Source organism: Mustela putorius, unplaced genomic scaffold, assembly GCF_011764305.1.
Source record: "Mustela putorius furo isolate JIRA1106 unplaced genomic scaffold, ASM1176430v1.1 tig00003853_pilon_pilon_pilon, whole genome shotgun sequence".
NCBI classification, from domain to species: domain Eukaryota; kingdom Metazoa; phylum Chordata; class Mammalia; order Carnivora; family Mustelidae; genus Mustela; species Mustela putorius.
Window position 1 is genome coordinate 44,097,729 of NW_025422005.1, and position 11,958 is coordinate 44,109,686.

Consider the following 11,958-nt stretch of genomic DNA (forward strand, 5'->3'; position numbering starts at 1 on the left):
CACGGAGTAGCCACAGCTGTCAGAGGTGGTGTCCATGGATAGGGAAACCATGAACCAGTCGGCCTGTGCTGCTTTCTCCAGCAGCACCTGGGGAGCTGGGAGCAGGAGTTGAGAAGACCAACTGGGCAGAGGGGGCAGTCGTGCAAGGTTGGCGAGGAGGTAAAGGACAGTGGCTTTCAGGCAAATCAATCAAGGGCTGAGCTTGAGCGGCAAGGAAGGAACAGAAAAGGGGTTGCTAGGTTAGGAGATAAGGGGGGGGGTCAAAGGCAAAGAAATTACGGTTAGGTCCATAGTTTTCCCCTATGCTAGGATGGCCAGCTGTGGCTGTACTACCTTGCTGCTTGGCATTGCCTAAGTAATTTTACTTTCCTGGGCCTCAGCTTCCCCATAAGATTATAGAATCACTGTGACATTCTCGACTTCCAACCATGTAGGACTGTGCGGGCCTCTGAGTGAGGCACTTTCTGTACCTTCTACTGGAGGTGCCCACCCGGTGCGAATCATTTTCTGCACAGAAGAGAGCCAGCCCTGGGGTTGGGAATGAGGTGTGAGATCTCAGTTCATCAGGGCACTGGGGAAGCCAGAGCCCTAGCTGCCATTGCCCCAAAGTTCGCATTCAGGTTACTTTGCCTCAGGGGTCTCAGTAAACATTAACTAACATACTGGCTGACCTTGGACAAACTACTGAACAATTCATCACTTGGTTTACTTAACCGTAAAGGAAAAGCAAGTAGTTGTATACTCAAGGTAGCCACAAAAAAGTGCATCTCAGAATGGTTGGGGGAACACAGGTACACACAGAAATGGCTATTCCTGGAAAGGCCATGCATGGCCTTAGGTTGGATTTCCTAGAAGCAGAGCCTGAGGCAGGGATTCTTGTTCAAGAGATGTACTGGGAGAGCACTCCCTGGGAAGGAGATAGAGGGAAGTGGCATAAGGCAGAGGAGAAAAGACAAGCAAGAATGCGGTTTCCTCCCGAGTCTGACTCCAGCCAGCTTCCACGGGAAAGCTCTAGACCATGAAGGTTGCCATTTCACAGTAAGAGATTGGACCTTTTGTACTCAAAGGTCAGCCCGTTATTGGTTGAGGTTTATGGACAAGTGGAACAGAAGAAGGAGTGGTATATTCTTTCTGGTGAGGGTGGTCTTGTTTGGTTCATTTCTGTATGGAAGGGGACAGGAGAATTTTGTCAGCAACACTCACACTGGGTAGGAAGAGGGACACCTATGAGACCCACTATAGCTACTCTAGTAATAATAAATAGCAGTTTTATCTTCAGATCTATGGAGGATGGAAAATTACATATAGGTAGTTAAAAAGAGAAAAAAAGGTAGCCTTACCATCTGTGCAGAATTAAAAGTCTTAAAGGTCACCTGCATCCCATAAACATTACTTACCCTTCCAATGACAAACCACTAGAACTGCTCTCAACCTTTCCACATATATTTAGTAAATTACACACTACCTTCAAAGAATTAATATCCCTAATATGTAAAGAGCTTCTATAAATCAATAAAAACTAAGATCCTGATAATTATATTGGTAGAAGATATTAATCAATAATCCACCAGGGAGGAAATACAAATAGCTAACAGACATTTAAAAATTTTCCCAAACTTGCTAATAATCAAAGAAACACAAAGGAAAGGAATATACAAATTTTTGTCTGTCGAATTATAAAAATTTTATTTTATTTTTAGAGATTGTATTTATTTATTTGAGAGAGAGAAAGGAAGAGACAGAACACAAGCAGAAGGGGAGGGGCAAAGGGAGAGGGAGAAGCAGACTCCCCACTGAGCAGGGAGCCTGACTCAGGGCTCAAACCCAAGACCCTGGGGTCACGACCTGAGCTGAAGGCAGATGCCTAACCAACTGAGTCACCCAGGTGCCCCCAGTTACAAAGACTTTAAAATAAGAGCACACAAAGCTGTAAAGGATAAGGAGAGATAGATGCTCTCTACATAGCAGGTGGGAATGTAGATTAGTCTACCTATTCTTTTTTTAAAAAAGATTTATTTATTTATATTAGAGAGAGAGAGAGAGCGAGCGAGAGAGAGCATGAATAGGAGGAGCAGAGGGAGGAAGAAAGACTTAAGAAGACTCTGTGCTGAGCTTGGTGCCCCATGTGGGACTCGATCCCATGACTCTGAGATCACGACCTGGGCTGAAACCAAGAGTTGGTTGCTCAACTGACTATACCACCCAGGTTCCCCAGATTAGTCTAGCTATTTGTAGAAAATATTTTTTTTTTAAAGATTTTTATTTATTTGTCAGAGATGGAGAGAGAGTGAGCGAGGACAGGCAGACAGAGAGGCAGACAGAGGCAGAGGGAGAAGCAGGCTCCTGCCAAGCAAGGAGCCCGATGTGGGACTCGATCCCAGTACCCTGGGATGATGACCTGAGCCGAAGGCAGCTGCTTAACCAACTGAGCCACCCAGGCGTCCCTGTAGAAAATATTTTGATAATCATGAGATTTAAAAATGTTCAAGGTCTTTGATTTGTACTTCTACTCCTCCTAAGAGTCATACTAAGGAAATAATCTGTAGGTTTCACTATTATACACAATAGTCTCTCCTTGCACCACCCCCCCAACTTTATCCACAGTTTTACTGTCCACAGTTTCGGTGACCATGGTCAACCATCGGTTGAAGAAGATGGTCCTCTTTCTGATAGATCTTCAAAAGGTCAGTAGTAGCCTAATGCTATGTTACAGTGTCTACATCATTTCTCTTATGACTTCTCATCACATAGGCATGTTACCATGTCACTTCATCAGAAGAAGAAGCAGAGGAAGAAGGAGAAGGATGAGTACATTATAATGAGATATTTTGAGAGTGAGAGAGAGACCACACTCACATGACTTTTATGATTGTTCTTGTTTTTATAATCATTCTCTTTTATTATTAGTTACTGTTGTTAGTCTCTTACTATGCCTAATTTATAAATTAAACTTTATCACAGGTTTGTATGTATAGTGTGTGAGTGTGTGTGTGTGTGTGTGTGTACAGGCTATATATATGGCTCAGAACTATCTGTGGTTTCAGGCATCCACTGGGGATCTGGGAACGTATCCCCCCATGGATAAGAGGTGACTACGATCATGGGATAGGGAAATTGCTATGTTTTAAGCATTGTGCTGAGTGCATTAGTATGCATTATTTTATTTAACCTACACAATTGCTTTATTAATCAGGTGGGTACTTTCATGCAGTCTCTTTTTACAAGTGAGGAAACTGAGACCCAAAGAAGTTACATAAAGGCTAACTATGGAGAAGTGGGGGAACTGGGGTTATCTGACTCTAGTTGTATGAGCTCTTCATAACCTCACTTACTCTATGGACTCATTAATACATAGCTCCAAGAAGAGGGTGAAAAACTATCTTTTTTACAAAATAATTAAGTCAGGCAAATTGTTCCTTGCTCCATTGATCAGAGAAACTCAGTGTTTCTAATTAAATCAGAGAGATTTAATTAGAGTTCCTGGGGCTGTCACCTAGTCCTTTGGAAAGTTTTGTGATGAGTTTTACATAAAAATATAAAAAAGTCCTAAGTTCCTCTGTGTAAAATGGTGACGTCAGCTGCTGAGTTTGGCACCTTTTTGGGTTGGGGTAGCTGTGAACTCAGAGAGGGTTCTGACAACAACCCATTAATGAACCAATTAATTGTTCATCCTTGTTTACTTGTCAATGTTTCCCCCAAACCCTGAGCTCTGTAAGAGCAGGGATGGTGTCTGGGGTGCCTAGGTGACCCAGTCGGTTAAAACACGGACTTTGGCTCAGGTCACCTGAAGGTCTGCCTTCATCTCAGGGTCCTAGGATGGAGCCCTGGGTCATCATCGTCCCTGTCGTGGTCATTGTCTTTATCAGTCTCTGCTCAGCGGGGAGTCTGCTCCTCCCTCTCCCTCTCTCCTTGAGCGTGCCCCCCCACAAATAAATAAATAAATCTTAAAAAAAAAAAAGAGCAGTGATTGCATCTGTCTCAGTCATTAAAATAATCTTAGAAGATGAGAATGGGTTATGGGCAAGCATCCAGCAGTGTCTGCTAATCTCCCACATGTATAAAAGAAGACATGTCACAAGAATGGTTATTTAGTGGCATTTTTGGCATTTGTAAAAAAAAAAATTGGAAGGACATCTGGGTTGCTTCTAGTTTTTTACTGTTACAAACGAGCTGCTGTAAACATTTATGGACAGGTTTTTACATGGATGTAAGTTGTCGTTTTTCTGGAATAAATACCTAGGAATGCTATTGCTGGTTTGTATTGGAGTTTCCTGGCTCATTCTTTTAAAAACTGATGTACTGTTTTCTAGAATGGATGTACATTCTGACCAACAATGTGTGAGAGATCGGTTTCTCAGAACCCTTACCAGCATCTGCTGTTGTCCCTCTTTTATTTTAGCCGTTGGAATGGATTTATAGTGACATAGCCCTGTGGTTTTAATTTGCATCTCCCGAATGGCTAACAACATTAAACATCTTCTCATCTGCTTATTTACCATCCATGCATCCTCTTCAGTGAAATGTCTACACACCTTTTTCCTACTTTCTAACTTAAGTTGTTTTTTATTTTGACTTTTAAATTTTGAGCAATGTTTATCCAGCCCTTTGTCAGCTGTGGGGTTCATAGACATTTTCTCCCTGTCTGTAGTTAGCCATTTTCTCCTCTTCACAGGGTCTTTCAGAGAGCAAAACATTTTAATATCTACGAAGTACCTTTTTATTCCATTTTTCTTTTATGTATCTTTAACATTTTTTCTTTCTTTCTTTTTTTTTTCCCACCAAGATTTATAGCTTTACACTTTACATCGCAGCCTGTAATCCATTTGAGGTCACTTTTGTATAAGGTGTGAGATTCAGGTTGAGGTTCATTTTTTCCTGCTTCTTTGGATGTTTAATTACCCCAGAGTCATTTATTGAAAAGGCCATTCTTCTTCCATTGGGTGACTTTTGTATTTGGGTGTTTGTGTGAATCTATTTTTTTTTAAAGATTTTATTTATTTATCAGAGAGAGAGACGGGGAGAGAGCAAGCACAGGCAGACAGAATGGCAGGCAGAGGCAGAGGGAGAAGCAGGCTCCCTGCCGAGCAAGGAGCCCGATGTGGGACTCGATCCTAGGATGCTGGGATCATGACCTGAGCCAAAGGCAGCTGCTTAACCAACTGAGCCACCCAGGCGTCCCTGTGTGAATCTATTTTTGGGTTCTCTCTTCTGTTCCATTGATCTATGTGTCTATCCCCCCTACCAATGCCACGGTCTTGATTACTGTAGTTACAGAATAAATCCCAAAAGCAGGGAGTCTGATTTCTCCCATATTCTTCTTTTTCAAGATTGTCTTAGCTATTCTAGGTCCTTTGTTTCCAAATAAATTTTAGAATAAGCTTCTCTAGATCTACAAAAAAGAACTTAGATGAGAATCACATTCAGCTTAGAGATTAATTTGAGAAGGACTGACATTTTTACTATGTCCAATCTTTCTTTTTCTTTTTTAATTAATATATAATGTATTATTTGCTCCAGGGGTACAGGTCTGTGAATCATCAGGCTTACACATTTCCAAGCACTCACCATAACACATACCCTCCCCAATGTCCAAAAACCGGCCACCCTATCCCTCCCCCTCTACCCCCCAGCAACCCTCAGTTTGTTTCCTGAGAGTCTCTTATGGGTATCCCGATCCCATCTTGTTTTATTTTTTTCCCTTGATTTACCTCTTAAATTCCTCATATCAGAGAGATCATACAATAATTGTCTTTTTCTGATTGACTTATTTTGCTCAGCACAGTACCCTCTAGTTCCATCCATGTGATTGCAAATGGCAAGATTTCGTTTCTTTTGATGGCTGCATAGTATTCCATTATATATATATATATATACATATATATATATGTATAGTATTCCATTATATATATATATATATACATACATACATATATATGTATATACATATATGTATGTATGTATATATATGTATATACATATATGTATATACATATATATGTATGTATGTATATATATATATATATATATATATATATATATATATATATATATATATATATATTACATCTTCTTTATCCATTCATCTGTTGATGGACATCTAGGTTCCTTCTATAGTTTGGCTATTGTAGACATTGCTATTATAAACATTCGGGTGCATGTGCCTTTTTGGATCCCTGCATTTTTATCTTTAGGGTAAATACCCAGTAGTGCGATTGCAGGGTTGTAGGGTAGCTCTATTTTCAACTTTTTGAGGAACATCCATGCTGTTTTCCAGAGTGGCTGCACCAGCTTGTATTCCCACCAACAGTGTGGGAGGGTTCCCCTTTCTCCCCTTCCTTGCCAACATCTGTTGTTTCCTGACTTGTTAATTTTAGCAATTCTGACTGGTGTGAGGTGGTTATCTCACTGTGGTTTTCATTTGTATTTCCCTGATGCTGAGGGATGTTGAGCATTTTTTTCATGTGTCTGTTGACCAGTTGTATGTCTTCTTTACCGGAATGTCTGTTTATGTCTTCTGCCCATTTCTTGATTGGATTATTTGTTCCTTGGGTATTGAGTTTGATAAGTTCTTTATAGATTTTGGATACTAGCCCTTTATCTGATATGTCATTTGCAAATATCTTCTCCCATTCTGTCAATTGTCTTTTGGTTTTGTTAACTGTTTCCTTTGCTGTGCAAAAGATTTGATCTGATGAAGTCAGATAGTTCATTCTTGCCCTTGCTTTCCTTGCCTTTGGCGATGTTTCTAGGAAGAAGTTGCTGCGGCTGAGGTCAAAGAGGTTACTGCCTGTGTTCTCCTCAAGGATTTTGATGAATTCCTGTCTCACATTGAGGTCTTTCATCCATTTTGAGTCTATTTTTGTGTGTGGTATAAGGAAATGGTCCATTTTCATTATTCTGCATGTGGCTGTCCAATTTTCCCAGCACATTTATTGAAGAGACTGTGCTTTTTCTTTTGGATATTCTTTCCTGCTTTGTGGAAGATTAGTTGACCATAGAGTTGAAGGTCCATTTCTGGGCTCTTTATTCTGTTCCCTTGATCTTTGTGTCTGTTTTTGTGCCAGTACCATGCTGTCTTGATGATGACAACTTTGTAATAGAGCTTGAAGTCTGGAATTGTGGTGCCATTAACTTTGGTTTTCAAAAGAAATATAAATTTTAGGATTATTTTTTCCATTTCTTTGAAAAAATTTATGGCATTTTGATACAGATTGCATTAAATGTGTACATTGCTTTAGGTGGCATAGACATTTTCACAATATTTGTTCTTCCAATCCATGAGCATGGAACATTTTTCCATTTCTTTTTTTTTTTTTTAAGATTTTATTTATTTATTTGACAGACAAAGATCACAAGTAGGCAGAGAGGCAGGCAGAGAGAGGGCAGGGGGAGAAGCAGACTCCCTGCTGAGCAGAGAGCCTGATGCGGGGCTCAATCCCAGGACCCTGGGACCATGACCCGAGCTGAAAGCAGAGACTTTAACCCACTCAGCCACCCAGGCGTCCTCATTTTTCCATTTCTTTGTGTCTTCCTCAAAATCTTTCATGAGTACTTTATAGTTTTCTGAGTACAGATTTTTTGCCTCTTTGGTGAGGTTTATTCCTAGGTATTTTCTGGTTTTGGGTGCAATTGTAAATGGGATTGACTCCTTAATTTTTCTTTCTTCAGTCTTGTTGGTGTATAGAAATGCAATTTATTTCTCTGCATTGATTTTATATCCTGACACTTTACTGAATTCCTGTATAAGTTCTAGCAGTTTTCAAGTGGAGTTTTTTGGGTTTTCCACATAAAGCATCATATCATATGCAAAGAGTGAGAGTTTGACTTCTTCTTTGCAGATTCAGATGCCTTTAATTTCTTTTTGTTGTTTGATTGCTGAGGCCAGGACTTCTAGTACTAAGGTAAATAGCAGTGGTGACAGTGGACATTCCTGCCATGTTCCTGACCTTAAGGGAAAAGGTCTCAGTTTTTCCCTGTTGAGAATGATATTCACTGTGCATTTTTCATAGATGGCTTTGATGATATTGAGGTATGTACTCTCTATCCCTATACTGTGAAGAGTTTTGATCAAGAAAGGATGCTGTACTTTGTCAAATGATTTTTCTCCAACTACTGAGAGTATCGTATGGTTCTTGTTCTTTCTTTTATTAATGTATTTTATCACACTGATTGATTTGTGGAAGTTGAACCAACCTTGCAGCCCAGGAATAAATCTCACTTGGTCATGGTGAATAATCCTTTTAATGTACTGTTGGATCCTATTAGCTAGTATTTTGGTGAGAATTTTTGCATCCATGTTCATCAAGGATATTGGTCTGTAATTCTCTTTTTTGATGGGGTCTTTGTCTGGTTTTTGGATCAAGGTAATGCTGGCCTCATAAAATGAGTTTGGAAGTTTTCCTTCTATTTCTATTTTTTGGAACAGTTTCAGGAGAATAGGTATTAATTCTTGTTTAAATGTTTGGTAGAATTCCCCTGGGAAACTGTTTGGCCTTGGGCTCTTGTTTGTTGGGAGATTTTTGATGACTGTTTCAGTTTCCTTGCTGGTTATGGGTCTGTTCAAGTTTTCTATTTCTTCCTGGTTCAGTTTTGGTAGTTTATATGTCTCTAGGAATGCATTAATTTCTTCCAGATTGTCAAATTTGCTGGTGTATAGTTGCTCATAAAATGTTTTTATTATTGTTTGTATTTCTTGGGGGTTGTTTGTGATCTCTCCTCTTTCATTCATGATTTTATTAATTTGGGTCTTTTCTCTTTTCTTTTTGGTAAGCGTGGCCAGGGGTTTATCAATCTTATTAATTCTTTCAAAGAACAAGCTCCTAGTTTTGTTGATTTGTTCTACTGTTCTTTTGGTTTCTATTTCATTGAATTCTGCTCTAATCTTTATTATTTCTCTTCTCCTGCTGAGTTGAGGCTTTCTTTGCTGTTTTTTCTCCAGCTCCTTTAGGTGTAGGGTTAGGTTGTGTGTTTGAGACCTTTCTTGTTTTTTTGAGAAAGGCTTGTATTGCTATATACTTTCCTCTCATGACCCCCTTTGCTGTGTCCCAGAGATTTTGAACAGCTGTGTTTTCATTTTCATTTGTTTCCATGAATTTTTAAAATTCCTCTTTAATTTCCTGGTTGACCTATTCATTCTTCAGTAGGATGTTCTTTAGCCTCCATGTATTTGAGTTCTTTCCAGCTTTCCTCTTGTGATTGAGTTCTAGTTTGAAAGCACTGTGGTCTGAAAATATGCAGGGAATTATCCCAATCTTTTGGTACCAGTTGAGACCTAATTTGTAATCCAGGATGTGATCCATTCTGGAGACTGTTCCATGTGCATTAGAGAAGAATGTGTATTCTGTTGTTTTGGGATGGAATGTTCTAAATATATTTGTGATGTCCATCTGGTCCAGTGTGTCATTTAAAGACTTGATTTCCTTGTTGATCTTTTGCTTGGATGATCTGTCCATTTCAGCGAGGGGAATGTTAAAGTCCCCTACTATTATTGTATTTTTGTCAATGTGTTTCTTTGATTTTGTTATTAATTGTTTTATATAGTTGGCTGCTCCCATGTTAGGGGCATAGATATTTAAAATTGTTAGATCTTCTTTTTGGACAGACCCTTTAAGTATGATATAGTGTCCTTCCTCATCTCTTATTATAGTCTTTGGCTTAAAATCTAATTTACCTGATATAAGGATTGCCACCCCAGCTTTCTTTTGATGTCTATTAGTGTGGTAAATTGTTTTCTACCCCCCATTTTAAATCTGGAGGTGTCTTTTGACCTAAAATGAGTTTCTTGTAGATAGCATATTGATGGGTCATGTTTTTTTTAATCCATTCTGATACCCTGTGTCTTTTGATTGGGGCATTTAGCCCATTTACATTCAGGGTAACTTTTGAAAGATAAGAATTTAATGCCATTATATTGCCTGTAAGGTGACTGTTACTGTATATTGTCTCTGTTCCTTTCTGCTTTCTGGCTTCTTACTTTTAGGCTCTCTCTTTGCTTAGAGGACTGCTTTCAATATTTCCTCTAGGGTTCACTTGGTGTTTGCAAGTTATTTTAGTTCTTGTTTGTCCTGGAAGCTTTTTTTTTTTTTTTTTATCTCTCCTTCTATTTTCAATGACAGCCCAGGCGGATATAGCATTCTTGGCTGCATATTTTTCTTGTTTAGTGCTCTGAATATATCATGCCAGTCCTTTCTGGTCTGCCAGGTCTCTATGGATAGGTCTGATGTCAGTCTAATATTTCTACCAATGTATGGTACAGACTTCTTGTCCCAATCTGCTTTCAGGATTCTCTCTTTGTCACTGAGATTTGTAAGTTTTACTATTAGATGATGGGGTGTGGACCTATTTTTATTGATTTTGAGGAGGATTCTCTGTGCCTCCTAGATTTGATGCTTGTTCCCTTTGCCAAACTAGAGAAATTCTCTGTTACAACTTGCTCCAATATACCTTCTACCCCTCTCTTTCTTCCTTCTTCTTCTGGGATCCCAATTATTCAAATATTGTTTCATCTTATGGCATCACTTATCTCTTGAATATTCCCCTAGTGGTCCAGTAGTTGTTTGTCACTCTTTGCTCAGCTTTTTTATTCTCCATCATTTGGTCTTCTATATCATTAATTCTCTCTTCTGCCACATTTATCCTAGCAGTAAGAGTCTTCATTTTTTATTGCACTTCATTAATAGCTTTTTAAATTTTCAACTTTGTTAGATTTTTGTTCTTTTATTTCTCCAGAAAGGGATTTTATTTCTCTAGATAGGGATTCTTCAGTATCTTCCATGGTTTTTTCAAGCCCAGCTAGGACCTTGATAATCATCATTCTGAACTCTAGTTCTGAAATATTACTAATGTCCATATTGATTAGGTCCCTAGCCATTGGTACTGCCTCTTGTTCTTTTTTTTTTTTTTATGGTGAGTTTTTCCACCTTGTCATTTAATCCAGATAAGAATAGATGAATGAGAGAACAAAATGCTGAAAGGATAGCAATGACCCCAGAAAAATTTACACTAACCAAACCGAAAGAGACCCAAAACCAGGGGGGAAAGAAAGGGGAAAAAAGAAAAAAGAAAAAAATATGTATTAGACTGGTAAATAGAACAGAGCTACACACTTGATTTTGGGTGTATTTGATTTGGGTCTGTTAGAAGAAACTACCTCCCAAAATTTTAAAGAAAGAAAATCTTATATATACAAAAATAAGGGTAAATGTGATGAAGGGATGGAATATGACTGTAAAGATGAAAATTAAAAAAAGATTCTAAAAAAGGAATTGATAAGGTAAGAAGTTGCTTGGAAAAAAGAAAAAGAAAGGAGGAAAGAATATGATCAGGTTGGAGACTAGAACAAAGCCATGCACTAGATTTAGGGTATATTTTGATCTATTAGAAGAAGCTGTATCCCAAAATTTTATAAGAAAAAAAATCTGTATGTATACAAAAAATAAGGTTAAATACAATGAAGGGATAAAATTTGGCTATAACAATGAAAATTAAAAAAGATTTTTAGGGATGCCCAGGTGGCTCAGTTGGTTAAGCAACTACCTTCAGCTCAGTTCATGATCCTGGAGTCCCAGGATCGAGTCTTGCTGAGCAGGGAGCCTGCTTTTCCCTCTGATCCTCTCTCCTCTCATGCTCTCTCTCTTACTCTCTCAAGTAAATAAATAAAATCTTAAAAAAAAGATTAAAAAAATGTATTGATAAGATAAAATAGTTAAAAGATGTTAAAATAGGAAAGAGGAAAAATTTTAAAAATAGAATAAGAAAAAATAAAATTTAAAAACTTTAACTTTGAAAGACCAAAGGATCATGAGGAAAAAGCCATTAATTCTATGTGTTTCTTTCCCCTAGCTCTGGAGTTTCACAGTTTTCATTGATTAGTGAACTTGGTCTTGGCTGGATGTTCTTGCTGATCTTCCGGAGAAGGGACCTGTTGCAGTGACTCTCAAATGTCTTTACCTGAGGTGG